We start from the raw sequence: 26,409 nt of genomic DNA on the forward strand, positions 1-26,409 counted from the left end.
CTTGGTACACTGTCTGAACAGTGAGCGCTGAACCCTCTAAGAATAACTCGATACAAGGTTGCTGGGAGATCTGATCTTCACACCACATTAGACATAACATAAATACAGTTGCTGCCAACATTGGGCTCTAAGCGGGTTTAAGATAGAGTTACAGGAAATGCAAGAACACACTTGATGATGCTTCGCATGCAGAGAGCTGTTAGCTGATGATGTGATCCTCTCCTCCTGACATTTAGAGGTATGGGCCCGCCCTGCTAAAACCCAAATGAGACCTTCATAATATAATATAATATGCTAAACAGGGAGGTGAGAAATAGGTGTTGTTAATTCCTATTCATTTTAGCATTATAATATGCTATCATCGTTTGCGTACTATGGACTAGTAACTATGCTGATAACTTTGATTCTTATCATCTGTTTGTTTGTATTATATAAGATACTGCGTTTGAGAACATTGCATTGATTAATAAATATTTCAAATATGCACGTGTCCTCTTTACTCCATGTTCTGGTTTGAAATGATTATAGAACGAAAGAGTGTTTATGTGTTCCACGATACCTGAGGTAACCTAAGTTCATGTTCTGGTTTGTCTAAGTCATTGGGAGTTTGTTATGACCAATGAGACACTGTAGCTAGTTCGGTAAGGGGATTTTGGATACTGAGGTGAGTTTTGGGTCACCCTAATTCACTAAGGTTCTAGATCTCTATGCACAGTTCTGTGGGAGAACGGAAACCCTGCTACATGGCGCCCATACGTTGGTAATCTTATATCATGACACTCGAGTAGTATATCATTCAAACCTTAACCCCTTTATTGTCGTTTCCGGTAAACGGTGGTGTCGGAAAAACCTACCTATTTTTGAAATAGGTCTTTTCAAGCTTGAATCTATCTAAAACGGTTTCTTTGAATTACTACCCAGTTGTGCTACAGAGTTTGCTTTGTTTTTTTCTATTTCCGGTGCTGTCATGGCACAAGCCGTGGACATTCCGCTACATAGTTGCATTGCGGTGCGTGACCATTTGCGGGCTTATGATGTTCCCTTAGAAGGCTTGGCTGTGGTTATGGTGGTGAGTGCGGCACATGCTTACCCATACGAACTTTTCTATTCGTGGGTGACATTTCCGGCAGTGGACGTAAATTCTGGAGTGTTCCACTCGTATACTGCCTCACCTGTACCTTTGAGTATGATCCGTACAGAGCACAGGAAGTTCCTATAGATGTTTGGCAGCATGGAGTTTGGTCTGGTGGCGCCCTACCCCATTCTTTAACCGCTCCGAGATTAGGTCCTTTGTCCATTCCGGGCACAAATTGGCCCACTTTGGCTGGATTTACTCCTCACCCTAATCACGGCAATTGTACCTTGGCTGAACTTAGGCGACTTCATGTTGTCGCTATTGCCGTGATTAGAGCGCTTGTACATTACACAAGTCGTAATGTTCAAGGTGCAGCCCCTAGAGGTGCAGCCCTTCCGGCAGGGCAGGCTGGTTTGAAAATCAGTCCTGTCATGGTGAATTCCGTAATGGGCAAGAAGCCCCAGGATAAGGATGATTTTCCTTTCTGGCTTGCCGAGAAATTTGACCAGCTGGAGGCTGTGTTTCCTAATACGACTCCTGGTGAAAAGCACCGGATTCTTACGCTTAGTTTGCCGAAAGATTTGGCCCCTGAGCTTGTTGACTGTGAGACCTGGGGTAAGACTTTTGCAGCGGTCTATTCGAGATGCTTTGGCACCCCGTCTACGTCCAATCTGTCTACGGTCCTTAAACATGTTCAAGATGATCACGGACCGGAGTCTGCGGTTGAGTTAGGTATGCACCTGTGTGGCACCTTTGATGCAGTTTGCGATCTGATCCTTGCGAATGTCATGGGGGATGCAGTGAACTTTCAGGTGGCTAACGCTTTGGCGGTAATTCCCGATGCCGAGAAACCCAGACAGTTAGCAAGGATAATTGTGGCGGCTTATAAAACTGTTGGCCGCAATTCTAAGGGTCTTAAGCCTTTTTCTACTAAGGAGAAGAAGCAGCCCCAGGGACAAGCTTCGGAAACGGACGTTCAGCCCAAGTCCAAGAAACAAAATTGGCCTAAAAAACAGAAACAGGGTAAGCAACAGCAACAACAACAAACACAGGTTTCTCGTCCTGCGTCTCCGTTGCCTGCGCAGTCGGATCGTGTTTATGATTTGCGCGATCGCGCGATGATTAAATCACCTAAACGTTTTCAGGCTTCTGACCAACGCTCTCCTCGTTCCTTTCAGGACTCATCGGCCCGACAACCGGTGGAGGAGGGGGCGGCAGGAGCCGGGGTGGACAACAAGGACGTGGTCAGCCGGTGGAGAGCAGCAGGAAGGCACTACGCCCAAGAGACCTCAGTTTGCCAAGAAGAAAGTCGCCGCCTTAACAGCGCATCGATATGCCCCAGATAGTGAGAACGCTGCTTCGGAATCTGACGTGGGCTCTGACCTTGCTGGACAGCGCGGCGGAGATTACCATAGTGAGAGAGGCGCTCCGTCCACTACTGAAGGTGACAGCAACTGATACTTATGTTGTCATTGAAACAGCAGTCACAAGAGTTGCTCCCCCTGATAGACTTTTTAAAATTGTCCTGTTAATAGAAGGTGACATACAGCGAACTGTAAAAGGGGTATTTTGGGAAAATCTTTCGTCTATGTATGACATTTTGCTTTCGGAGGCTGACTGGCCCCCACCTTTTGTTCTCGCAGCTCCGCAAGGGGAGGAGGTAATCCTCCCCAGTTTCGCGCACACTGTTTCGAGAGTGGAAGCGCTGCATTTTGCAGAAGAGTGGGCTCTGACGCTTGCGCCGGCTGTGTACCGCAATCAATGTGGCTGGGATAAATTGTCTCCGAGCCACGAGATTCCTTTACGGTCTCAGCCGCAGCCTCAACCCCAATATCCCATACGACGTGAAGCCAAAGCTTCAGTCGCGGCTATCCTTGAACAATTGGAATATCAAGGTGTAATTGAAACGTGTGTCACCGATGAATAATCCCCTTTTTACTGTGAACAAGCCGGACGGCTCATATCGTTTGGTTTTGGATTACCGGCATTTGAACTCACATTGTCGTAACTGTGCAGTACAGAATACTCACGGCTCTGCCCTAGTGAATAGTCTTGAGCGTAAACGGTTCAAAACCACGCTTTACATTTCCAATGGTTTTTATGCCCATAGATTGGATGGTCTTAGTTCCCAATGGACCTCCTTTACATGCGGTGGTGTGCAAAAAATGTTTCGGCGTCTCCCAATGGGCTATAAGAATAGTCCTGGAGTGTTTCCTCCCGCATAGTCTCTCTTTTGGAGAGAATCGACCCAGTTGCTTGTTCGTATGTGGATGACATTTATCTCACAGACGACGAACTTTGGGAGCATCTGTGTCTTGTTAATAGCATCATTTGTAGCTTTGCAGACATGGGTTACAAGTTTAACTTTGCAAAATTGCACATTGCGGAGTACACAGTGTTGTTTCTGGGCTACGAGCTTAACAATGAAGGAAAGGGGTTGGCTCCTCATTTCCTGGAGAAATGTGCACAGTTGCGCTCTCCGACAACGCTGAAAAAATTACAATCTTTACTGGGCTTCTTGAATTTCGGGAGAACTTACATTCCGGAATATGCCCGGCGTATCAAGCTGTTGTATGCTTTGATACAACCATATTTTTCCAAATCATGCTGGCTGCCAGAGCATTCAGCTATTCTGCAGTCCTTGCAAGCTGATTTGCTCGTTTCTGAATACTTACAGACTCGTGATAACCAGACCAACCTGGCGATAAGAATTATCCCTGGGACAGTGGGTTTCACGTACCTAACTTTTAATGAAGGAGATACAGTACCTATTGCTTACAAGTCACACTTGTACACTTCGGCTGAAATGCGATTTTCCACTGTGGAGAAAGTTTTGACGGCTGTGCAGATGGCAATTCTCAAGGAACGTGCCCTGTCACAGGGAAAACGCATGTTGGTTGTTACCCCGTGTCCTGCCTTGGAGGCAGTTACGAAAGCCAGTGTACCAAATTCCAAAGCTTTGCACCCTCGGTGGATTCAATGGGCTGCATCCTTGTCATCCCAGGATGTCACGTTTATTTTTGACGTCACTTTACGGTCGCAGGAGTACTTACAGTATGAATTTATTCATCCGGCTCCTTTAGCAATGCGGCCGTTGGAGGATTTCCATTGCATCATTTACACTGATGGGTCAGCGCAGGTTGCACATGGCTCTAAACATGCCTACGTTTCCGCATGCGCCATTGTGGTCGGTGCCATGGTGAACAATGAGTTCAAGTCCAGTGTCGTGCACACGCAGACACTTGGGGACTGCACCGCACAATTAGCAGAACTACGTGCTTTAATGCTCGCATTGGAGTACGCTGATCCTTGTGTGACGACTTTAATCGTAAGTGATTCTTACTACTGTGTCCAGTCTTACAATGAGAACTTGTTCTTTTGGATTCAGAATTAATTTCGTGATTCCAAAGGTAGCACAATAAAACATAAAATGATCTGGGTCCGAGTGGCTGAACTTAAGGAAAAGTTACCACTCGTGTTTGTGATTCATACTCTTGGCCATCAGCGTGTGGGAGTCCACGCTGTCGGTAATTCGTTTGCTGATGAAGCGGCGAAGTCAGCAGTATCAAAATACTTAGTTGCAGCTGTTACACGGTCCAAAAGTAAAATAGATGATGACATCTTGGTGGCTGTTGCTGCCACTGAGAAGGGAGGTAAATATCCTGCGGGGTTCCCTTCAAAGTACACATACCACTTAAGTCCCGATAAGGTTCCTTATGTGAAAATTCCTGATGTTGGTGAACGTTTAGTTCCCAACTCGGATCGCAGAGCTACTCTGATTACAGCGGCTCATGAAGGTGTGGCGTCTGCGCATGCCGGCGTCTCAGCAACTGTAACTCAGCTACAACAGAGGTTCTGGTGGCGGGGACTGTACAAACAGACGCGTGATTATGTCCTTCAATGTGACATTTGCCAGCAGATCAAGCCTTCGACTGCTGCGCGTCCTCCACAGACACAGTTGTACATTTCTAATAAACCGCTAGGATGTGTTTATTTAGATCACTGCGGTCCTTTTTCTTCTGATACTGCGTATAAGTACATCTTAGTAGCAGTTGATTCATGCACACGCTTTGAGTGGGTATGGCCCCATCGCAGCGCTGATTCACGGACTGTCATCAGAGATTTGCGTGTCTTTGTAGGGATTTTTGCCTGTGGTACCTTCCATTCGGATCAGGGTCCGGCTTTCGCCTCTAAGGCGTATAAGGATGCTATGGTTTCGTTGGGGGTCCAAGCCAAGTTTTCGTCTCCGTACAGACCTGAGGGTAACGGTGTAGTGGAACGAATGAACCGTGACTTAAAGCAATCTTTGACAGCTCGAGTTATAGGCACTGGCAGAAACTGGCTAGCCCACCTCAATGGCGTGCAGCGTGCTCTTAATAATCTCCCTAGAAGGTCTCTGGGTGGGCGGACCCCATACGAAATGCTCTTTGGTATCAAGATGTTTGTTCCTGACCTCGACGGTCTAGACTGCAAGGCCCAGGCCGCGGCCTTTGACGTAGATGAACATTGCAATGTTTTACAGGATCTACAAAAGACCAGAGACAGTCTAGCTAGAGAACATTTGCCCTCCACATCGGATGATGCGTTGCAGATCCAGGTAGTTGGCTGGCTACCCCAAGTTGGAGAACTGGTTCGAGAGAAGATCGATAACAAGAAAGAATTTGGTCCTTCGTATAGGGCACCGGTTCGAGTTCTTGGAGTGAAGGGCACGAGAACAGTCATATTACCACCACTTCCAGGTCGTAAGGAAAACAGATTTATCTCAATTGACAATGTCAAGACACACAGGGTGGCCGATTCTTCATAGCAAGACACCGGCAGTATCCTGTCCTTCCATGGTGAGACATTCTGTGTTGGCCATTACTTCTAGTGCTGAGCCAGCGGTGACCCTCGAGATGCCTGTTGTTTCCACTCCTTTATTAAATACTTTTGCTATCAATGACAATGATGACCTGAATTATACCTATCCATCTGCTTTATCAATGCCTGATTTACAGACTCGTTTGGCCACAGAATCCAGATTCTCTTTTGACTCTGTTTCAACACATTCGAAAAAACCCTCACGTTTAGCGACATATGTCACATTATTTAAAAATTATTTTTTAATTCCCCCTTGGACATATATTTGGCTGGTTCTTTTTTCAATTTATATTTTTATGTCAATTGGTTTTGTGTTTTATTTTTTTCGTCTGATCGATGGACATTATGTCAAAGAAAGAACAGGAATTCGACACCTTAATGGAACAGTGGCCCCACTTTCCTCGTCACATTCAGCACATAGACTGAAAAGAGAGTTGAATACAGTTAACATCACTGCTTGGCCTGTCCTTGATGGGATTGTGTGGGATGCGGTTAGGTTTCAAATTCATGGCCCCACTGAAGTGATTAATGTTCCAAATGTGCTTAGAGTGAATATGGGGGATGTAGTGAAACAAAACATACGTTCTGATGATTGGGATATTCAGGCCGTGGAAGCATTATTCTCTGATTTGAAATATTATGCTGCCTTTGATGCTGAGGATTTATACTTAGATTCTATTAATTATGGTGATTTGTTCTGCTTTCAACATTATGGTAATCATTTTCTGCATAAAACAAGTTCCAGGAGGGTTAATGTGAATTACACACAGTGGGAACATTGCCCAGCTCCAATGCAAGGCAACTCCAGTACATTTCTGGAAAAATACAAGACACACTTGATGATGCTTCGCATGCAGAGAGCTGTTAGCTGATGATGTGATCCTCTCCTCCTGACATTTAGAGGTATGGGCCCGCCCTGCTAAAACCCAAATGAGACCTTCATAATATAATATAATATGCTAAATAGGGAGGTGAGAAATAGGTGTTGTTAATTCCTATTCATTTTAGCATTATAATATGCTATCACCGTTTGCGTACTATGAACTAGTAACTATGCTGATAACTTTGATTCTTATAATCTGTTTGTTAGTATTATATAAGATACTGCGTTTGAGAACATTGCATTGATTAATAAATATTTCAAATATACACGTGTCCTCTTTACTCCATGTTCTGGTTTGAAATGATTATAGAACGAAAGAGTGTTTATGTGTTCCACGATACCCGAGGTAACCTAAGTTCATGTTCTGGTTTGTCTAAGTCATTGGGAGTTTGTTATGACCAATGAGACACTGTAGCTAGTTCGGTAAGGGGATTTTGGATACTGAGGTGAGTTTTGGGTCACCCTAATTCACTAAGGTTCTAGATCTCTATGCACAGTTCTGTGGGAGAACAGAAACCCTGCTACAATGTCATGACTTGAGGTTACAGCCACCATATCGGAACTCGCAGACCATACACGGTCACCTACTCCTGAATCCTGCCTGCTAGGCCTTCGCCCTAAAGCAAAGGGGGGTAAACACTTACACCAGTTTACAGACCGTGCATAGGTACTTTTGAAGCGCCAAATTGAAATTTTTCTTGTAAAGCAACATCTGTGCTAAGAGGCCGCTGCATACTCTCCTGCAATGTGCACGAGCAGAGGCCAACACACTACACATGCTACTCACTAGAGGAGTAGGGAGTGGATGGGGGGGAATATGGATATCCTTAGCATAGAAGCCAAAAACTATTTTCGACCACTATGGCCGGGACCTTATGAATGCATAACTTCTGTACAATTATACCAAAGTATGATGTATATCCTCCTGTCCATGCAATTGGCGTTCCCCTGAGGATGGGAGCCACGCCGGCATATGGCAAGGATTAGACATCATGTTGATCTACCCTTATGTGTTCGATACAGTCTCCCCCTTACACCTGCTTCCTTATATTTAATTTTTTTAGTGATGCGCTGTCTGCGATTAGGATTGGAATGTTTTATTGTCCTCCTTGCCTTGTGATCACCCTTTATCTTAGTAGCTCTTGCTCCGTCACTGATGTAAATGGCAATGCTGCCGAACCATGATGTGTTTACATATGTCACATATATTATGTCATTGATGCTGCCTGCAACCTGTATCCCTAATTGAGTTTCCTTTTGTTGATGTTTTAAAAGAATAAAAAATAAAAAAACTTTCACCAGCTGCAATCAAATATTTATGAGATAATGAGATGCAAACATACCTCCATCCTGCACATCCTGGGACTAGACTGCTGAAAAGCGATCAATAGGAAATGAGACAGGTTTGGAGGTGAGCAAATCAATGAAACTTTACCTGAAAGAGCAAATTCAAAAAAGAGAGTTAGGAGAAGATAGATGGATATTGGTAATGGCACTAGGGACAAGCAAGAGAAGGAAATAAACTCAACTTTCTTTGCAAAAACACCAGCCTTGTGAATTTTTACAAAGCAAAAATGTTTTAAACGTTTGTAAAACACTGAAAAAACACCACAATTTAGAACCTATATAAACTGATAACAGAAAAGCGTATGCACCTTGTTTTCAATGTGCATTATCAGAGAAGAGGAATTGCTGCATGCACGGGAGGATTTACAACGAGACCTAGTGTGCCATGACGGTGCACCAGGTTCAGTTTTCCGTAGTCATGTATTCCAATGGGCTCTGGGAGATGCAGTCTTTTTGTAACTGTGTTTCACTTGGATGCTGATAAAGCAAAGGATGAAATGCATAATAGTTGAGACCTTCTGAATCTTTACACTTAGGAATTCTGAGCATGCATACAACACATAATGTGAAGTGCACACTTGGATTAGAACAAACAGATGACAGACAAGAAAAGAAGTGGAGAAGAGCAAAAGGAAGAGAAAGAAGCTCATTGAACGCGGCATGAGGCAAGGCCGTCCCCTTTCCCACATACTCTTCCTGATAGCCCCAGAGACCCTCACATTCACCCTATACTGCTCAGAAGGCATTTGGGGAACTGAAACCAAAGCCGGCAACCTGGAAATTGTGCTGTAAGCAGACGACATACTCATGACTTTAGCCTCTCTAGAACGTTTGTTGTCAGCACCAATGTTCACCATATCAGACTTTAAAGCGTTTTCCAGGTACACAATGAACTGGACCAAAATGTGGGAAACAGAGACAAGTTACATTAATGACGCAACAGGGCATAACATAGTCAAATCCAATTCTCCAGCACCTTGCCTCCCACTATGAGTCGAGAACACAAACCGGGGAGACTGGTTTAAAACATGGATTCCAGACAGAGAGCTATCCCCCTGCTTTAATATAGAGAGGACTCACAGGACGCAGGCCCCAAGTAAGCCTAAGTCAGCATCACCTGGAAGAAAGTACCCTTTTTGGATGGTTACCCCCAATCTTTTTGCTCCAGATACTGCTGGTTAGGACTCAAAGTGCACTGGAGCAGGCTGAAATTGCTATATGTGAATTGGCATCCCCAATTGGCAATGACTTTAACACCCTTAGAAGTCCCTAGTATATGGTACCAATGGTACCCAGGGCATGGGTGTTAAAGGGGTCACCAGGGACTGAAGCACTATTTATGCCACCCTGAGTAGCCCAAGTAAACTACTCACAGGAGGACGGCCAATGCAGACTGCAGAAAAGTGTAAATTGCTTGATCTCGACTCTGCCTTCACCATGTGTGGTAAAGTCAAACACTATTTTTAATATATATCAGTCACCCCTAAAGAAGGCCTCCTGAGGCAGACAAGTGGCTTGGCTTGCTTTGACCCGAGGATCCGAGTAAACTCCAAGCTGAGCTAAAGCCAGGCGTCCTTCACTGGCTCGCCCACCTCTATAAAATAACGTTATGTTATGTTAAGGATATTTATAGAGCGCATGGCTACCAGAAGGTGTCCTTGTGCTAGCAGAGATTTATGGCAGGCCACACCAGCTTAGTCGGTGGGTTTTTGGAATAACCAGGTTTCCAGACGTTTACAGAAGGAAAGGGAGTTGGGTTCTGGACGTAACTGGGGGGCCCCGGGGGGCGGGGGCGAAGCTAGGTAGAGAATGGATAATCAGAGGCATCTGTTAGGACAGTAGGGGGAGATGATGGATTGGAGGATGGGGGGCCTTTCTTCCAGAAAGATTTATGAGCAATACATAGGGACTTGAATGTTATTCTTTCCACAATCAGGAGCCAGTGCAAGGTTTTCAGGGCAGGTCTTGCAGAGTGGCTGTTGCAGATCTTAAGAAGCATGTGTGCTGCACAATTCTGAATAACTTTCAGTTTGTTTGTTGTCACCCCTGGAGCTCCTAGATACAGAGCATTTTTGTAGTCGAGGCGGGAGAGGATCAATACCTGGACCATGAGTCTCCTTGCAGAGAGGGGGAGGAGCAGGAGTCAAGTCAAGTCAAGTCAAAGAATTTATATAGCGCACTACATACCCAGAGGGTCTCAAGGCGCTTAGGGAGGGGAGGAGGATTACTTGTCAAATATCCACGTTTTAAGTTGCTTTCTGAATGCTAGGTGGTTCTGGGTAAGGCGAAGGTAAGTGGGGAGTGAGTTCCATGTTTTAGCAGCCAGGTATGAGAAGGATCTGCCTCCCATGGTGGTCTTGTTGATGCGAGGTACAGTGGCGAGGGCTTGGCTGGAAGAGCGTAGTTGGCGGGAGGGGGTGTAGAAGGACAGTCGTGAGTTGAGGCATTCTGGTCCGATGTCGTAGAGTGATTTGTGTCCGTGGGTTAGCAGTCGGAAAGTGATCCTCTTATTGACGGGTAGCCAGTGGAGGTCTTTCAGGTGACCAGAGATGTGTTCGTTGCGTGGGATGTCTAATATTATCCTGGCTGAGGCGTTTTGGATTCGTTGGAGTTTCTTCTGGAGTTTAGCGGTGGTACCTGCGTAGAGGGTGTTTCCGTAGTCCAGTCGGCACGTGACCAGAGCATGGGTGACTGTTTTTCTGGTTTCGGTGGGGATCCAGCGAAATGTTTTTTTGAGCATGCGAAGAATGTTGAAGCAGGATGAGGATATGGCGCTGACTTGTCTGTTCATTGAGAGTGAAGAATCCAGGATAACGCCTAGGTTCCTTGCGTGGTCTGTCGGGATGGGTGCTTTTCCAAGGGCTTCCGGCCACCAAGAGTCGTCCCATGCAGAGGGGGATGTACCTAAGATGAGGACTTCTGTTTTATCTGAGTTCAGTTTCAGACGGCTGTGTTTCATCCATTCGGCAACTTCTTTCATTCCTTCGTGTAGGTTAGTTTTGGCGGTGCTGGGGTCATTGGTGAGAGAAAGGATCAGTTGAGTGTCATCTGCGTAAGAGATGATGGATTTTTGGGCGTGGGTGGGGAGGCGAGACAGTTTGGCCATGCTGAACTGATATCAAATGTGGGTGACTTACCCAGCAGAATAAGCTCTGTTTTATTTCCATCCAATTAAAGGAAGGAGGGTTCCATTTATTTGGGAACTCTCTCCAGGCAGGGGCCTAGGCATGGTGAGGAGTTTTCTGGAAGATTTAAGGCCACCACTAATTGGGTGTCATCGGCGTAGGTGACAATTTCTATCCCAAAAGGGAGAACAATCTTTGCCAGGAAGCTCATATAGATATTAAACAGCATCGAGCTCAGAGACTAGCCCTGAGGAACACTGCAGTCAAGTGGGATCCGGTTTGAAATGTTACCCCCTTCAAAGGCTTGGAAGGTTCTATTCTTGAGAAAGGATTGCAGCCAGGTGATAACACTGCCTGATAGTCCCACATTCCTCAGTCTATGGATCAGGATGTCATAGTTAACAGTGTCAAAAGCGGCGATGAGGTCCAAAAGGATGATAGCTGTCGATTCACCTTTGTCGATAATCATTTTGGGCTTTTCAACAAAGCCAGTAGCACGGTTTCGGTCCCATGTTGGCGGCAGAACACAGTTTGCAAGGGGTGAAGTATGTTGTGAGATTCGAAGAGTGTGGAAATAGCTGAATCAAAATGCTTTTCTAGCATTTTACTGAACCCAGGAAGGAGGGAATTAGGGCGGTAATTCCCAAGAATGTCGGGGTCAGCGTTGGGTTTCTTCAGTAGCGCCTTCACCAGGGCGTGTTTCCAAAGTGGCGGTACTAGTCCGGTCAAGATGGAGGAGTTAATCATCTTTAGTAACACCGGGAGGACTACTTCCTCAGCCTTACTTAGGAATTGAGGGACTGCCCGGTTACAGCGAGAGAGGGATTTTACTAAGGCACATATGTTCACTAGGGTGTCCATAACCATAAAGGGAATTTCCTTGGGAGCATGCTCACCAGGCACGGAGTTCTCCACGGAAAGCGGATTAACAGTGGAGGCCGGAGGGGGAAAGAAATTGTAGATATCCTTGATTTTATTGGAGAAGAACTCTGCAAGTGCATCACACCATGCGTGCGAGCCCTCAAGGGGGGCATCCCTCATCGGTAGTTTTAGGAGAGGCTTAGCAATTTTAAAAATTTTGTGTGAGGAGTTTGATACTGAGTTAATTCTTTCCTCATAGTAGGATGCTTGTGCATCCTTCACTTTGGTTTGATACATTTTTATGGAGTCCCTGTATTTCAGTTTACTTGTTGCGTCGTAGTTTCTTCTCCATTTCCTCTCAAGTCTTTTTCAGGTTTGTTTGTACTCATGCAGCTTGGGGAAGTTCCACGGAGCAGGGTTATTCCTAGTTTTTTATGAATGTGTTTCCTAGTTATGACTAGGTCCAGGGAGGAATCGATCCAATAACCATTGGATCGATTCTCGAGACAGGTATGGAGTTTTCCAGAGCTGAATTCCAAGAGTTCAACGGAAGGTTGGACACAGAGCATTTCCAGCTACTGGTCGTGCCGTTGGTAAGAGCGGGTTTCGGCAGATCTCGGGAGAAAGGGACAAAAAAAGTCGTCAGACCATGGCACTGGGACCGGGTCTCCTACTGAGAGTTCCTTCCAATTGGAAAAAATGGGGTCTAGGAGGTGGCCTTTTTCATGGGTGGGGCTAGTAACACTTTGCTTCATCTGGATACCTAGGAGATACTGGATTAGTTCAGTCACTACTGGGTCCGAGGGATCGTCAAAATGCAAGTTGAGATCCCCTAGTACAGTGAAATTGGAGGGTGGGCTTGCCATGTTTGAGACAATTTGTGGTAAAACTTTGAACAATTGTCCTTGGGGTCAAGGGGGGTGGAAAATCAGAATACCCGAAAAGGTGTGGGAGAGGGAAAGCGTGATGGAGAAAGAAAAGTTTTCACAATCCGGTAGGATGCTGGAGACGATGTGACATTTACAACCCGCTTTTAAAATAATGGCAATGCCTCCTCCCCTCCCCTGTTCCCGGTCACTCCTCAGGACGTAGTATCCCGGTATGAGACATTGGGAGTTCAATCCATTGACTCCAATTTAATAAGGAGAGTTCAATCCATGGACTTCTCATTACAAGGATCCTATGCCTGTGGCCCTATAATCAAGAAACGGAGCTCCCTACCGGCGGTTCTAGAACAGATAATCAGTATTAAAAAAGACAATCTAGCTAACACTGCATCTACCATCGCTAAGCAAAAAGAACACTTCAGACCCATCACAAAGCAACATGGGTCACTTACAGAGACACAGCAGCCAACGGAAACACTAAGCGACTTACAAAGACACTGGAAATAAGGTCAGCACTGCCAGAGATCCCGCAAATCACACCAGAAAGTAAATATGGTAGAGCACAAAACTAACTGACTCGTCTTCAACCGTGCATGGTCACTCCAAACATGCCGCTTCGTAAATTAACGATCAGCGACTACACGGTCTTGAGCACCTTCGCTTCGGCCGTTGCCTTTTTAAGATTGCGGTCACGGAAGTCTACATTTGGGTACGGCTTCCGGTTAGTCCCTTTTCTACTTCCTTTAATTACGTTGGAAATACAGCCGTGAAACTAACTGTCCTGCATGCCACTGCATACAGACACATTGATTTAGCTGGTTCGTAATGGAACTGTAAGAGACTACGTGGTTTGTTTCTTTAGTTTACTTTAACCCCATAACGACAAGTTCGGATTGCTTCAGCTCTGGGCAGTTTGATTTTCATTTTTATCACAAACGGACAACTTTAAGCTACCGCACTTTGGTTCCACACTTTGCTTTAATTTCACATTTATATTCTCCTGAACACATTTGATCTGGGCTGTTTTGAGCATGTGCACAAATCCAGTACTACTCACTCTTGAATAATGGTGCTACTCCTTTTTACCTCACTCTCACAGGACGCTCCCAATTTGCATAGGCGGTTTACTATTGGAAACACCACGGTGGATGTTTTTCTTTGTTTCTTTACCTGAATTTTCCATTTGGATCTTTGAATACATGAATTTCTATTACCTTAAAGGAAAATCATGCCTGAAGAAGGGTTGTGTCCCAAAAATCATTGGGATTGATTTAATCAATGAAAAAGTGATTTACGTCTGGAGGTGTGATCATTGAAAACGATGAACGTGACTGTTAGACTTGGCCCTTTTTCCCTGAAACTTTTCGCTTTTCACCCCCCCAATTAGAGGATATCTCCCCCATGGTAGAGGAATGTAGAGGCCCTGTGTGGTGTGAGATGCCATAATACATGCAGCGCAATGGTGGAAGCGGAGGTGTGGCAGGGCTTCCGTGGTGATGAGGGAGCCCCGTGTGTGGAGAGAGACCGGAGCGGGAGCGCACCCCGCCGGTAAGTTCCCCGGCAAGTGAAGCAGCACCGGAGGCGAGGGGAGGGAGGCCCCGGAAGCCGTCTCGAGCCTCGCTCCCGCCCTACTGAAGTCCCGAGTCCCAGGAGTGGGCCCGGGTGAAGACAGGAGGAAGCAGCACGAGCAGAGACCAGAACAGCCGGTGAGTGGGGCCACGTTGTGGGACTGTCGGGGGCCGGCTGAGGCATTCTGTCAGTGCTAGAGGCCCCCAAAGTACCGGATGGGCCAACACTGATCACCGGGCACAGCTGCGCCGCACAGGATCAGGCAGCTGCATCATAGGCGCATGGATGGTGTTCTTGAGCCCCCGAGAGAGGCTCAGACGAGACCCGCGCCTCCTTGCCTGATTTGTGGACCCCAGCTGCACCGCCGGTAGTGGCCAGCTGCAACTTGGGGCATACCTGAACCGAGTCCCTGAGTGGGGCTCTGACATCCCATTGTTAGGGGGTGTGTCGGGGCACAGTACTGGTACCCGCCCCCTGTGCCCGAATTCTTTTACATGCAGCTGCCGTATTGTGGGGCATCCTCAATTGCACAGTCCAGAAAAGGGACTCCCACGTCCTCAGGACGGCCCAGTGACTTGGTGACAGCATCTTCCACAACTACCCCGCTGGACAGAGGGGCAGTTGCGACATGGGGCATTGTTTGGATCTGTGAGTCCCAAAGGGGCTTCCCAGGCGCAGTGGCGCAAAGGACAAATCCGCAGCGAAAAGGGCAGTAGTAATGTGTGCAGCTTGCCCCTAGGGCATTTATACTGCGGGGTTGTTGCCTAATGTATTGTTCAGGTAGCAGGTCCCCTTTGAGCTGTGCAAATGTGATGTTGCCTCTAAAGTGAAGGCTATTTTCCCTGCTGGGGCTTGTGCCTAATGTCATGCCCAATGTTATACCTAAGGTTATGCTTTATACCTTGTGCCCCCTGGTTCTAGGCTGAAGTGTATGCCTAATGCTAACTAGATACAGGCGTAATGTACATATGCTAATAGGAGTAGGCCAATAGGTTTATGCCTAATGGGAGGCTGCGGTAATGATGCCTAATGGTATTACCCTGATGTTCTAGGGTCATGCCTATTGGTAATATTATCCCTACTAATGTTGTTATGCCTCATTTGCGTTGCACTTAAATAATGTGATGTAGGCGTCCAGTGCTTATTTCTTGCCCTTATGTTCCCATGCTCATACTTTGGTGGTGATATGATGATGCAGGGATGTCTTCCTTCTAGACCTCGTGTGTAGGTCCAATGCGACTGGTGTGCATTTACGCCTAGGGAGGAGCCTCATGATTTATGCAAATGTGTGGAGGCCCTTGCACTGATGGTCGTTGTGCATAATATGCCCCTAACGTTCACATGTTTATGCCCACAGGTGTATGCCGATTGATAATGCTTTATGTTTATGACAATGTTGCTAAGGCTAGGCATAATGGACTTATGATAATGCTGTGGTGTTATGCTGATAATGTTTTTCCCCTAAGGCTAAAGCTGATGGACTCTGCATCTATTCCTTAGACTTATCTGATTGGCCCTGCCTAGTAAATAGTCCCATGTGAATTATTACCTGTGATTCCCTTCTGATGTGTTCATTCGACAATACACATACTGTTTTCCACCTAACCTGGTGTGGAGTCTTTTCGTAGTGTGCCTTGTGTGTCGCCTGTGTGTGCTGCGCGGATGCTTTACACATTAGGTTTCATCCACCAGAGCGTGCCACAATCCAGATGAATTTTGCATCTCTTTAACTACCAGGACCGTGACCACATTATGCAAGTCGCCAGGTCCAAGGGCCCCTGGCAAATCGCCCAAGGCTGAGTGACCATCTATCCAGACTACGCGTCACCACCTCAGAGATATACAGAAGGTGCTTTCAGCAGAAGCGGCCGCTCCACGCTCCCAGCCTCCGGATTTGGTATCGTTATTGCAGAGTTCTCACCTGATTAAGCCTGCACAGATCTTGAAGTGTTAGAAGCGCCTAGCTTGTGTGTAGCGCTAGCAGAGTTGATTAAGCCTGCACAGATCTTGAAGTGTTAGAAGCGCCTAGCTTGTGTGTAGCGCTAGCAGAGTTGATTAAGCCTGCACAGATCTTGAAGTGTTAGAAGCGCCTAGCTTGTGTGTAGCGCTAGCAGAGTTGATTAAGCCTGCACAGATCTTGAAGTGTTAGAAGCGCCTAGCTTGTGTGTAGCGCTAGCAGAGTTGATTAAGCCTGCACAGATCTTGAAGTGTTAGAAGCGCCTAGCTTGTGTGTAGCGCTAGCAGAGTTGATTAAGCCTGCACAGATCTTGAAGTGTTAGAAGCGCCTAGCTTGTGTGTAGCGCTAGCAGAGTTGATTAAGCCTGCACAGCTTTTGAAGTTTTAGAAGCGCCTAGCTTGTGTGTAGCGCTAGACTGCCGCGACCTTCCAGCATTTGTTTAGAATTCCGCCGAGGCCATTAACATATTGAAGCCCCCAAAGTGCGCTTGTGTGACAGCAGCTCCTGCACCGTGCTGCCTGAATAGATAAGATTGCCTGCTATTGCACTGTGTATTAGCGCCGCCGCCTCTGACATCGCGCTCGCCTCCATTGTGCCCCAGTGTTGTTGTAAGTTTGCCTGTTTTGCTGCTGCCATTTTGTTTATTGTTGCCCTGCCTCCTTCCCCTGATCTCCACCCCGCCTCCCTGCTGACCCTCCCTCGCCCCTCCCCTCCACTATCCGCATATGATAGATGAACTCTAGCGCAGCGGTCTCGCGCAGCGGTCTCGCCGAAGGTGCGCCAAAGGTAAGCCCGTCTACGCCCGTCCGCGCCTGGACCGCGCCCAGTGCCAGACCCCCTGGCCCCCGTAATGCCCAGCCCACTTGCATCACTTACGATGCCACCACCCTCCTAGCCCTTAACCCCGGCCGCCCCCCCAACTGCGTCCAAGCCGCTCCTGGACACACCCATGGACCTTTCTCATGCTACTCCTGCAAATTCATCGGCACCGTCACCAACTCCGCAACGATCACACCTCAGATTCCCGACCCCAACCACCTACAATGCATCTTGCTCAACACCCGATCGGTCCACAGGCACGCCATTGACCTATGGAACCTACTAGACACCATCTCTCCGGACGTCGCCTTCCTGACAGAAACATGGATGAACGCCTCCTCCGCCCCAGACATCACCATTGCCATCCCAGAAGATTATAAGATCATACGCAAGGACCGTTCCGGCCACACAGGAGGAGGAATCGCTATCGTCCATAAAAAATCCATCCACATCTCAACCAGCTCTGACGTCAATCTCGCCAACTCCGAACACCTTCACTTCCAGATCCACATCGACCCCAAGACCACACTCAGAGGCACCCTCCTCTACAGACCACCAGGACCACGCGCAAAATTCAGTGAAGACATCACGGACTTCATCACCCCTCACGCGCTCCCCTCCAAAGATTACATCCTTCTGGGAGACCTCAACTTCCACCTTGAAAAGATCAACGACCGCAACACCGCCACCCTCTTGGACAACCTCGCCAACCTCGGACTTAAACAACTGGTCACTTCCCCCACCCACATCGCAGGTCACACTCTCGACCCCATCTTCACCTCCAGCAACCATGTCTCCTTCAGCCACACTACGGATCTCCTCTGGACTGACCACAGCTGCGTTCACTTCACCTACAACAAGCCGAAACCCATCATCCACCTCCAACCAACTCTACAAAGAAACTGGAACAAAATCACCACAGATCAGATCTCCACATCGCTCCTTCTAACCTCCCCAGCCCTCTCTTCTAACGCCAACGAAGCCGCCTCCAACCTCACCCTTTGGTTATCCAACACCGCCGACACCTTAGCACCACTGAAAAAACGTCAACACAAACTTGGCATCAAGAAGGCCTCATGGTTCAACGACGACCTCAAGAAGTCCAAAAAACTGTGCCGCTCCCTTGAAAAGGCCTGGAAAAAAGACCCATCCACCAGCAACAAGGACGCCTTCAAAAGCGCCATCCGTACTCACCACCAACTGATCCGAAAAGCCAAGAAAACAGCATTCAAAGATCGACTTGACAACAACGCCCACAACAGCAAGGAACTTTTCAACATCGTCAAGGAATTTTCCAACCCGTCGGCCAACTCCAACGACATCACCCCCTCTCAAACCCTCTGCGATTCCTTAGCCTCTTTTTTCCACAACAAGATTGCTGACATCCACAACAGCTTTGACAACCAACCCGGAAGCCAACCCACCCTACCATCAGCTGACCATCTTCCCCCCGTTAACACCCTTAACGCCTGGAACCCAATCTCCACTGAGGACACCATCCGCCTGATGAATTCCATCCACTCTGGATCCCCCACAGACCCATGCCCTCACCACATCTTCAACAAAGCAGACTCCGTACCTCCGAGACGTCATCAACTGCTCCTTCAACTCCGCTACCTTCCCAGAAGACTGGAAACACGCTGAACTCACCGCCCTTCTGAAAAAACCAACAGCAGACCCCACCGAACTCAAAAACTACCGCCCCATCTCGCTTCTTCCATTCCCGGCCAAAGTCATCGAGAAAGCTGTCAACAACCAACTCGCCGCCTTCCTCGAAGCCAACAAATCACTCGACCCCTCACAATCTGGCTTCCGAGCCAAACACAGCACTGAGACCGCCCTCATCGCAGCAACAGACGACATTCGAACTCTACTGGACAATGGAGACACAGTCGCCCTCATCCTCCTCGACCTCTCTGCAGCCTTCGACACAGTCTGCCACAGCACCCTTTTACAACGCCTCAGAAACATCGGAATCCAAGGAAAGGCACTGGAATGGATCACCTCGTTCCTCTCCGGAAGAACCCAGAGAGTCCGCCTTCCTCCATTCAAGTCCGAGGCCTCTGAAATCATCTGCGGCGTACCACAAGGATCCTCACTCAGTCCCACCCTCTTCAACGTATACATGAGCCCCCTCACGGCCATAGCCCGCCAACACAACCTCAACATCATCTCTTACGCGGATGACACTCAACTGATCCTATCTCTCACCAAGGACCCCAGCACCGCCAAAACTAACCTGCACGAAGGAATGAAAGAAGTCGCCGAATGGATGAAACAAAGCCGTCTGAAACTGAACTCAGACAAAACAGAAGTTCTCATCTTAGGTAAATCCCCCTCTGCATGGGACGACTCCTGGTGGCCGGAAGCCCTCGGAAATGCACCCATCCCGACAGACCACGCACGGAACCTGGGCATCATCCTGGATTCCTCACTCTCAATGAACAGACAAGTCAGCGCCGTATCCTCTTCCTGCTTTAACATTCTTCGCATGCTCAGAAAAACATTTCGCTGGATCCCCTCCGAAACAAGGAAAACAGTCACCCACACTCTGGTCACGAGCCGACTGGACTACGGAAACACCCTCTACGCAGGTACCACCGCTAAGCTCCAGAGGAAACTACAGCGAATCCAAAACGCCTCAGCCAGGCTCATATTAGACATCCCACGCAGCGAACACATCTCTGGTCACCTTAGAGACCTCCACTGGCTACCCATGAATAAGAGGATTACTTTCCGACTGCTTACCCACGCACACAAATCACTCTATGACATCGGACCAGATTGCCTCAACTCTCGTCTGCCCTTCTACACCCCCGCCCGCCAACTTCGCTCTTCCAGCCAAGCCTTCGCCACTGTACCTCGCATCAACAAGACCACCATGGGAGGCAGATCCTTCTCATACCTGGCTGCCAAAACATGGAACTCACTCCCCGCTTACCTTCGCCTCACCCAAAATCACCTAGCGTTCAGAAAGCAGCTTAAAACGTGGATATTTGACAAATAATCCTCTTCCCCTTCCTAAGCGCCTTGAAACCCTCTGGGTATGTAGTGCGCTATATAAATGTTATGACTTGACTTGACTCTCTTGAGCAGAGATACAAAGGCAAACACGTTTATCGCATTTAAGCGCAGAGAGTTTTAACTTGAAAGAAGGTTGGGCGCTTTGTCCAATCGTAATCTCAGGGATCACACCTGCGGGTTCCCTGAAGTCTTTAGGACTCAGTAGCTCTTTTAATAATGTTAATAAATAAAACTAGTCAAGAGGGAAGTGGTGCCAAATAGAAACTGGACACCTCATTGGGTCTGTCCCCTGCTACTGTGTTTCCAGTTCAAACACTTCTTAGCCAATAAAATAAAATGAAACCCGCCAGGTGTGAATGTATTATCACCGTGTAATTCTTAACCAGGCATGCGTAGAATTGCACAATCATAAATGCAGCGCACGCGTGGCTTGCCTTCTCAGTTTATGAATGGCCACCAGCTTGCGAGTATATGAGCATTCACAAACTCAAATCTGTCCGTTCCTCGCGCTGGAAATGGTTAATTCTACTGCAGAAAAGGCTGAAGAAACTCTCAGTGGCTGGGAAACCTGGCGGTGGCACAGAAGGGACATATCATGGGAAAATGCAGAAATAACAATGGGCACAACATTTCCTCTACACATACTTTTACACTTTGGTCCCACTAGGTCAAGTGCTGCGAAATAAGTTGTAGAACTGGAATTGCCACATAAAGGAGGCAATCTCAGTCATATTTCTTTCTTGTGAATTCACATCCTCGGACAAATCACAGTGATGTGTTTATAATTTACATATTTATGTACATGTCTCTATATCTATCTGATCTATCTTAAAGCATGCAGGGTTGCTTGCACGTGTTCCACACATTCTAAAACTCACTGCAGGAGGCCCTTCAAAAGGTCCTTCAAATAATAGGCTGCAGATTGTTTGCTTTATCTTTATCCCCAATTTAAATTCCACGCTTGTTGTCCATATCTGCTTCTGAGCCTCCTTTGGACAGAAGGGGTGACACCATTATATTGAATGGTGTAGAGTCAGGAGGACGGCCATGTATGTTCATGCATAACATATCTCTTGCAATGGAGAATGTAAAACATCTTGGTGCCACGTGACCTTCAAAGGAAAGTAACATCGGGCTTACTTCCCTTACTTGGTCAAGTAATTCTGCTGTTTTTGTTGTAGTAAAGCGTACAATTAAATTGTCATCCTTCCTGGTCCGTGACAACCCAAGCAGACTCTCCTCCTGTGTGCCAATTGCTTACAGGTGTGCTTGTCTGTATGTGTGCACGTGTGGGTGTATGTGTGCACAGGGTGGTGTGTGTACAGGTGTGCGTGTCTGTATGTGTGCACAGGTGGGTGTATGTGTGCACAGGTGGGTGTATGTGTGTGCACAGGTAGGTGTATGCGTGTACAGGTGGGTGTATGCGTGTACAGGTGGGTGTATGCATGTACAGGTGGGTGAATGCGCGTACAGATGGGTGTATGCGCGCACAGGTGGGTGTATGTGTGCGCACAGGTGGGTGTATGTCTGCGCACAGGTGGGTGTATGTGTGCACACAGGTGGGTGTATGTGTGCGCACAGGTGGGTATATGTGTGAGTGGGTGTATGTGTGTGCATGAGTGGGTGTGTGTGTGCATGATTGGGTGTGTGTGTACAGTTGGGTGTGTGTGCACAGGTGTGTGTGCGCGCACAGGTGGGTGTGTGTGCGCGCGCAGGTGGGTGTATGTGTGCGCAGGTGGGTTTATGTGTGTGCGAATGCTTTAGTTACATTAAAACATTGTGCACCTCATGTTCATTAAAGGTAGGTGGGTCGTGAAAGTTTGTGGTTCTAAAATTGGGTTTGGGGAGCACTGTTCTAAGAGGTACAGGCACCATGCACCTTCCTCTGGTAAATTGCTTTAAAAGGGCTGGTACTTCTTTATTTTGAGAGGGAGAGTCCCTGCACTTATCACAAGTGATGTAATACGTTTGATTGGAGAGTACCGGCAATTCTCAACAGTGACGCAATACTTTTGATTGGAGAGTACCGGCACTTCTCAACAGTGACGTAATACTTTTGATTGGAGAGTACAGGCACTTCTCAAGAGTGACGCAATACTTTTGATTGGAGGGTACCTGCACTTCTCAAGAGTGACGTAATACATTTGATTGGAGAGTACCGGCACTTCTCAAGAGTGACGCAATACTTTTGATTGGAGAGTACCTGCACTTCTCAAGAGTGACGTAATACTTTTGATTGGAGAGTACCGGCACTTCTCAAGAGTGACGCAATACTTTTGATTGGAGAGTACCTGCACTTTTCAAGAGTGACGTAATACTTTTGATTGGAGAGTATCGGCACTTCTCAAGAGTGACGCAATACTTTTGATTGGAGAGTACGGGCACTTCTCAGAAACAAGCAGGTACCTGCACGCACTTATATTTTTCAATTTCAAGCCCTGCTCTGGTACAAGTCAAACAACCTGTGTCCCAGAGACTGTGGGACTTCTGGGTCGCCACTTGATATATCCGGCCTGTGCCGGCAGTGCAGGGGGTTTGATGCCTGTGCGGATGGAAGGTGAGGGGGTGCCCCTCCCAGCACTCCAACCTCAAGGTCCCTGCACTCCTCGGGAGGGCCCGCTGGTGCTTTGTGGGGGAGGGGTGCATTCATCCCACAGAAGAGCAGCAATGGCATGAACCCACCGAGCTATCTCCATGGAGGTTGTACATAGTATTCTTTAGGGCCTGACCCTGTGACCCGCAGATAGTGTTTGAGACGTCACTTCCGGAAGGATGCTGACCAGAGCCGGAGGTAAAGTGATGGGGGGGGGGGGGGGGGGTTGAATAAAAATTGGCACCTCCCTTGGCTCGGGTACAACATGCTGTATTACTGGGGGGGGTCAACCTCTTGTTAACGACTGTGCCCGCCCTCCCCCCTTCACTCACCTTTCAACTTGGCCAAGCTGGAGGTCGGGGCCAAATTTCGGCAGCCCACCCGACACAGGAAGTAGCCCAATATGGCAACACTGACCGGAAGTGACGTCAGCACCGTTGCTGATGCTGTTGCAGCCGCCGCTGACCCGGAAGAGGAAACCCATCTCCCTTTATGGCTTGTTCTCAGTCGCGGCTATTGGTCCCTCGTGGCAGCAGGGCGGTTCTGATTGGTTCACATGCAGCTTATTCTCATTGGCTGCACCTGTGGAGGCTTGCGCTGAGGAAGGTTCTGATTGGACGGCGGCCAATCATGGGGGCCATGCGTCCTCACCTACAGAGCCCTGAGGGGCCACACCGAGGATCTTGCGATGGGGGAGGGGCTGAGGCCCCGGGTCACCAGTGATGATGGAGGGGCTGTAGCCCCAGGCACCGCAGTGATGGAGGAGGGGCTGCGGCGGCCCCGGGTCAGTGATGGGGGAGGGTCTGCGGCCCCGGATCACCAATGATGGGGGAGGAGCTGTGGGTTACCATTAATGGAGGAGATGCTGTGGCTCTCGGGTCACCAGTCCCTATCGTAACCAACTGGCATAGGTGCAAATTCAGGACAGTGAGTGCATGGGCGTCCACGGGGGGGGGGGGGTCAAGGAGGGGCACATGCCCCCCCCCCCCGGAGCATCTCTCCTTGCCCCCCCTGCGCACGCCCATGTGCACAAATGCATCCCGGAGGGAGGCCTGACACCGGGGCACATTTAGCATGGTTTTGTCTAAATGTTTATAGAACATCGTCTGTTCTCCTAGCTGTTGGCCATGTTGATGCCAAGAAGAAATCATCATTGTGATGCTTCAGGAAACAACTCAAGACCTGGCTGTTCAAGCAATAGCAACCCCCCCCCTTCAGCGCCTTGAGACCCTTACGGGTGAGTAGCGGGCTATACAAATTCTGTGATTGATGGATTGATTGACTTTGGAAAACAGTTACTAATATTACTGGGGAAGACGACGTATGAATTACAGGCCAGCTGATCTCGATTCCAGTATGTCAGGTATGCCACTCTTGGGGTATACACTGTAAGCGCTTCAGATAGCATGAAGAATATAGACACTATATACGGGAGATATGACCCCTAATATTCATTGCACAAAACTCCTACCACTGGGACACACAGGGAATAGAGAAATAAATTATCTCAATTTTGAATGCAACACAACCAAAATTGTGCCATATTTCTGTCTCACTAAACTCACACTTTTTGGGTCCTTATCCTCTACCTTAAAAGGGGACTGAGGGACTATGTACACATACGCATAGATCTTGATGCAAAACATATGTCTGATGTTGTTACATCGCATTGTATATATGTTTTACAGCCCTGACGAAGTCGCGGGTGAACTACCCAGGCAGCGACGAAACACGTGTTGGCAACAACTACTGGAATAAAGAAAAGAAAATACGAATACAGAGATTGTTTACTGCTATTTTTTTTATATATATGAACAAAATGGAATAAGGGTTTACGTGTGCTAGGACATTGTAACAAAATTTGTACAGTTCTCATGTGGAGTACTGAATGATGAGGTCAAGGATGAGGACCCCCTCCCTAAGCACCATAACACACTAAATAGTATAGTACAGATACACCGATAATCAAGTGAGGCGCCACTATCACTAGACTATACTCATCCTCCCGAGAAAGAATATAGCAGCCATGGTTGTTGATTTTTTATTTTATGAAACTAACAACCATAGACAAAGCCAATAGTTCTGGCTTGTTACAAAAACACCTGATGGCAGTGGTACACAACAGCCAGAACCTCCGTAAAAGGTTGACACAAAGTTAAAAAGATGAAGCGGATATTCTCCAGCGTGCTCAATGCCAAGCACTGTGCCATCCACAGTGCTAATCTATATGTAGAAAATCTTCATATAGCAAAACAATAATCTGAATGACAGAGCACAGGTCAAACACGTTATAAAAGGGACTCAAGTGGGCCCACAGCTCTCAGAACAATAGTAGCACAAGTCCAATTACATATCCAACAGAAATATTTTATTCTTAAGTCTTCTCAAATGTTGACTCGTAGAGACAGAAACAAGAACAGCCGACACGTGTTTCGTCTTGGGACGACTTTTTCAAGGCTGTTTAACAGAATAATACATTTCATTCATCACTTTTTAATAGTTATTCACAAAAAACGTTTTTGTATGTAGAAAAATCTATTAAGATTCTAATAAAAACACGCCTGTAGAAGAAACAAGAAGGGATAGAAAGGAAGGTCTTAAACGTGTTGGTTAAAAAAGATAAACGAAGGGAAAATGTTGGGAATATCCAGTGAATCACAAAGACACCCAAGTATACAAATTGAAGCTCCAAGTGAAAGAAAGAAAAAGTCAATTTAAATGAAAAATAGACCCAATCTCCATATAGTAAGCCAATTCCAAATCCAAGGATAATTTGTGACTGACCACTTCCAAAGTGAAAAAATTCCAGAGAGAAACATATAAGTAAATACCTAATTTGAGAATGTTATAAATATCATGTGAGGCGCTTCTAAGCTTTTCAAAGGGTATTCTGATGAGGTAGTATGGCTGCCGAGCTAGCAAATATGTAGTATGAATACTAAGAATAAAATAAAGGCGAAAATCCACTTGTTATTCCTATACAATCTTCCTATATGTTTTACCACTAACTCCCCAAAGTCCTGATTGATCTCGTCAAAACATAGATCCACATGACCTTTCATACCAGCTAAAAAAAATATTTACTGGAAAGGTATATATGTGATGTAACTAATGCAAGATACAATGAATGGTTTAAGTCATGTGGGCTGCTTAGTAACAAGCCAAAACTTACGAAATCCAATGAAGAGTACTGGGCCCGCAGTCTAATAACCAGCAGTAAGATGGAGCATCCGAAATATGAGACCCCTCACAGCGTAAGTACCAGCAGCTAAAGAGATCAGTATAGGTGATAGTAAATGTAAAGTATCAAAAGATGACTTAAATCACCTATCTCTAAAAGCCAGCTATAAAGTGACCCTAACAACCTCTCTTCCCAGCACTTACTTTAGAGAGGAGTATCTGTGGCCCA

General features: G+C 47.1%; 1 long non-coding RNA gene across 1 annotated transcript in view; it reads right to left on the minus strand.

Moving 5' to 3' along the window:
• The window catches only part of LOC147737374 (uncharacterized), an 81,488-nt gene that overhangs the window by 44,675 nt on the left and 10,404 nt on the right, over window positions 1–26,409 (minus strand). The window contains exon 2 of the long non-coding RNA XR_015296648.1: window positions 8,162–8,253. This is a non-coding gene — a long non-coding RNA (uncharacterized LOC147737374). The remainder of the gene's footprint in view (window positions 1–8,161; window positions 8,254–26,409) is intronic.

Source organism: Lissotriton vulgaris, chromosome 1_1 (genome assembly GCF_964263255.1).
Source record: "Lissotriton vulgaris chromosome 1_1, aLisVul1.2, whole genome shotgun sequence".
Lineage (NCBI taxonomy): Eukaryota > Metazoa > Chordata > Amphibia > Caudata > Salamandridae > Lissotriton > Lissotriton vulgaris.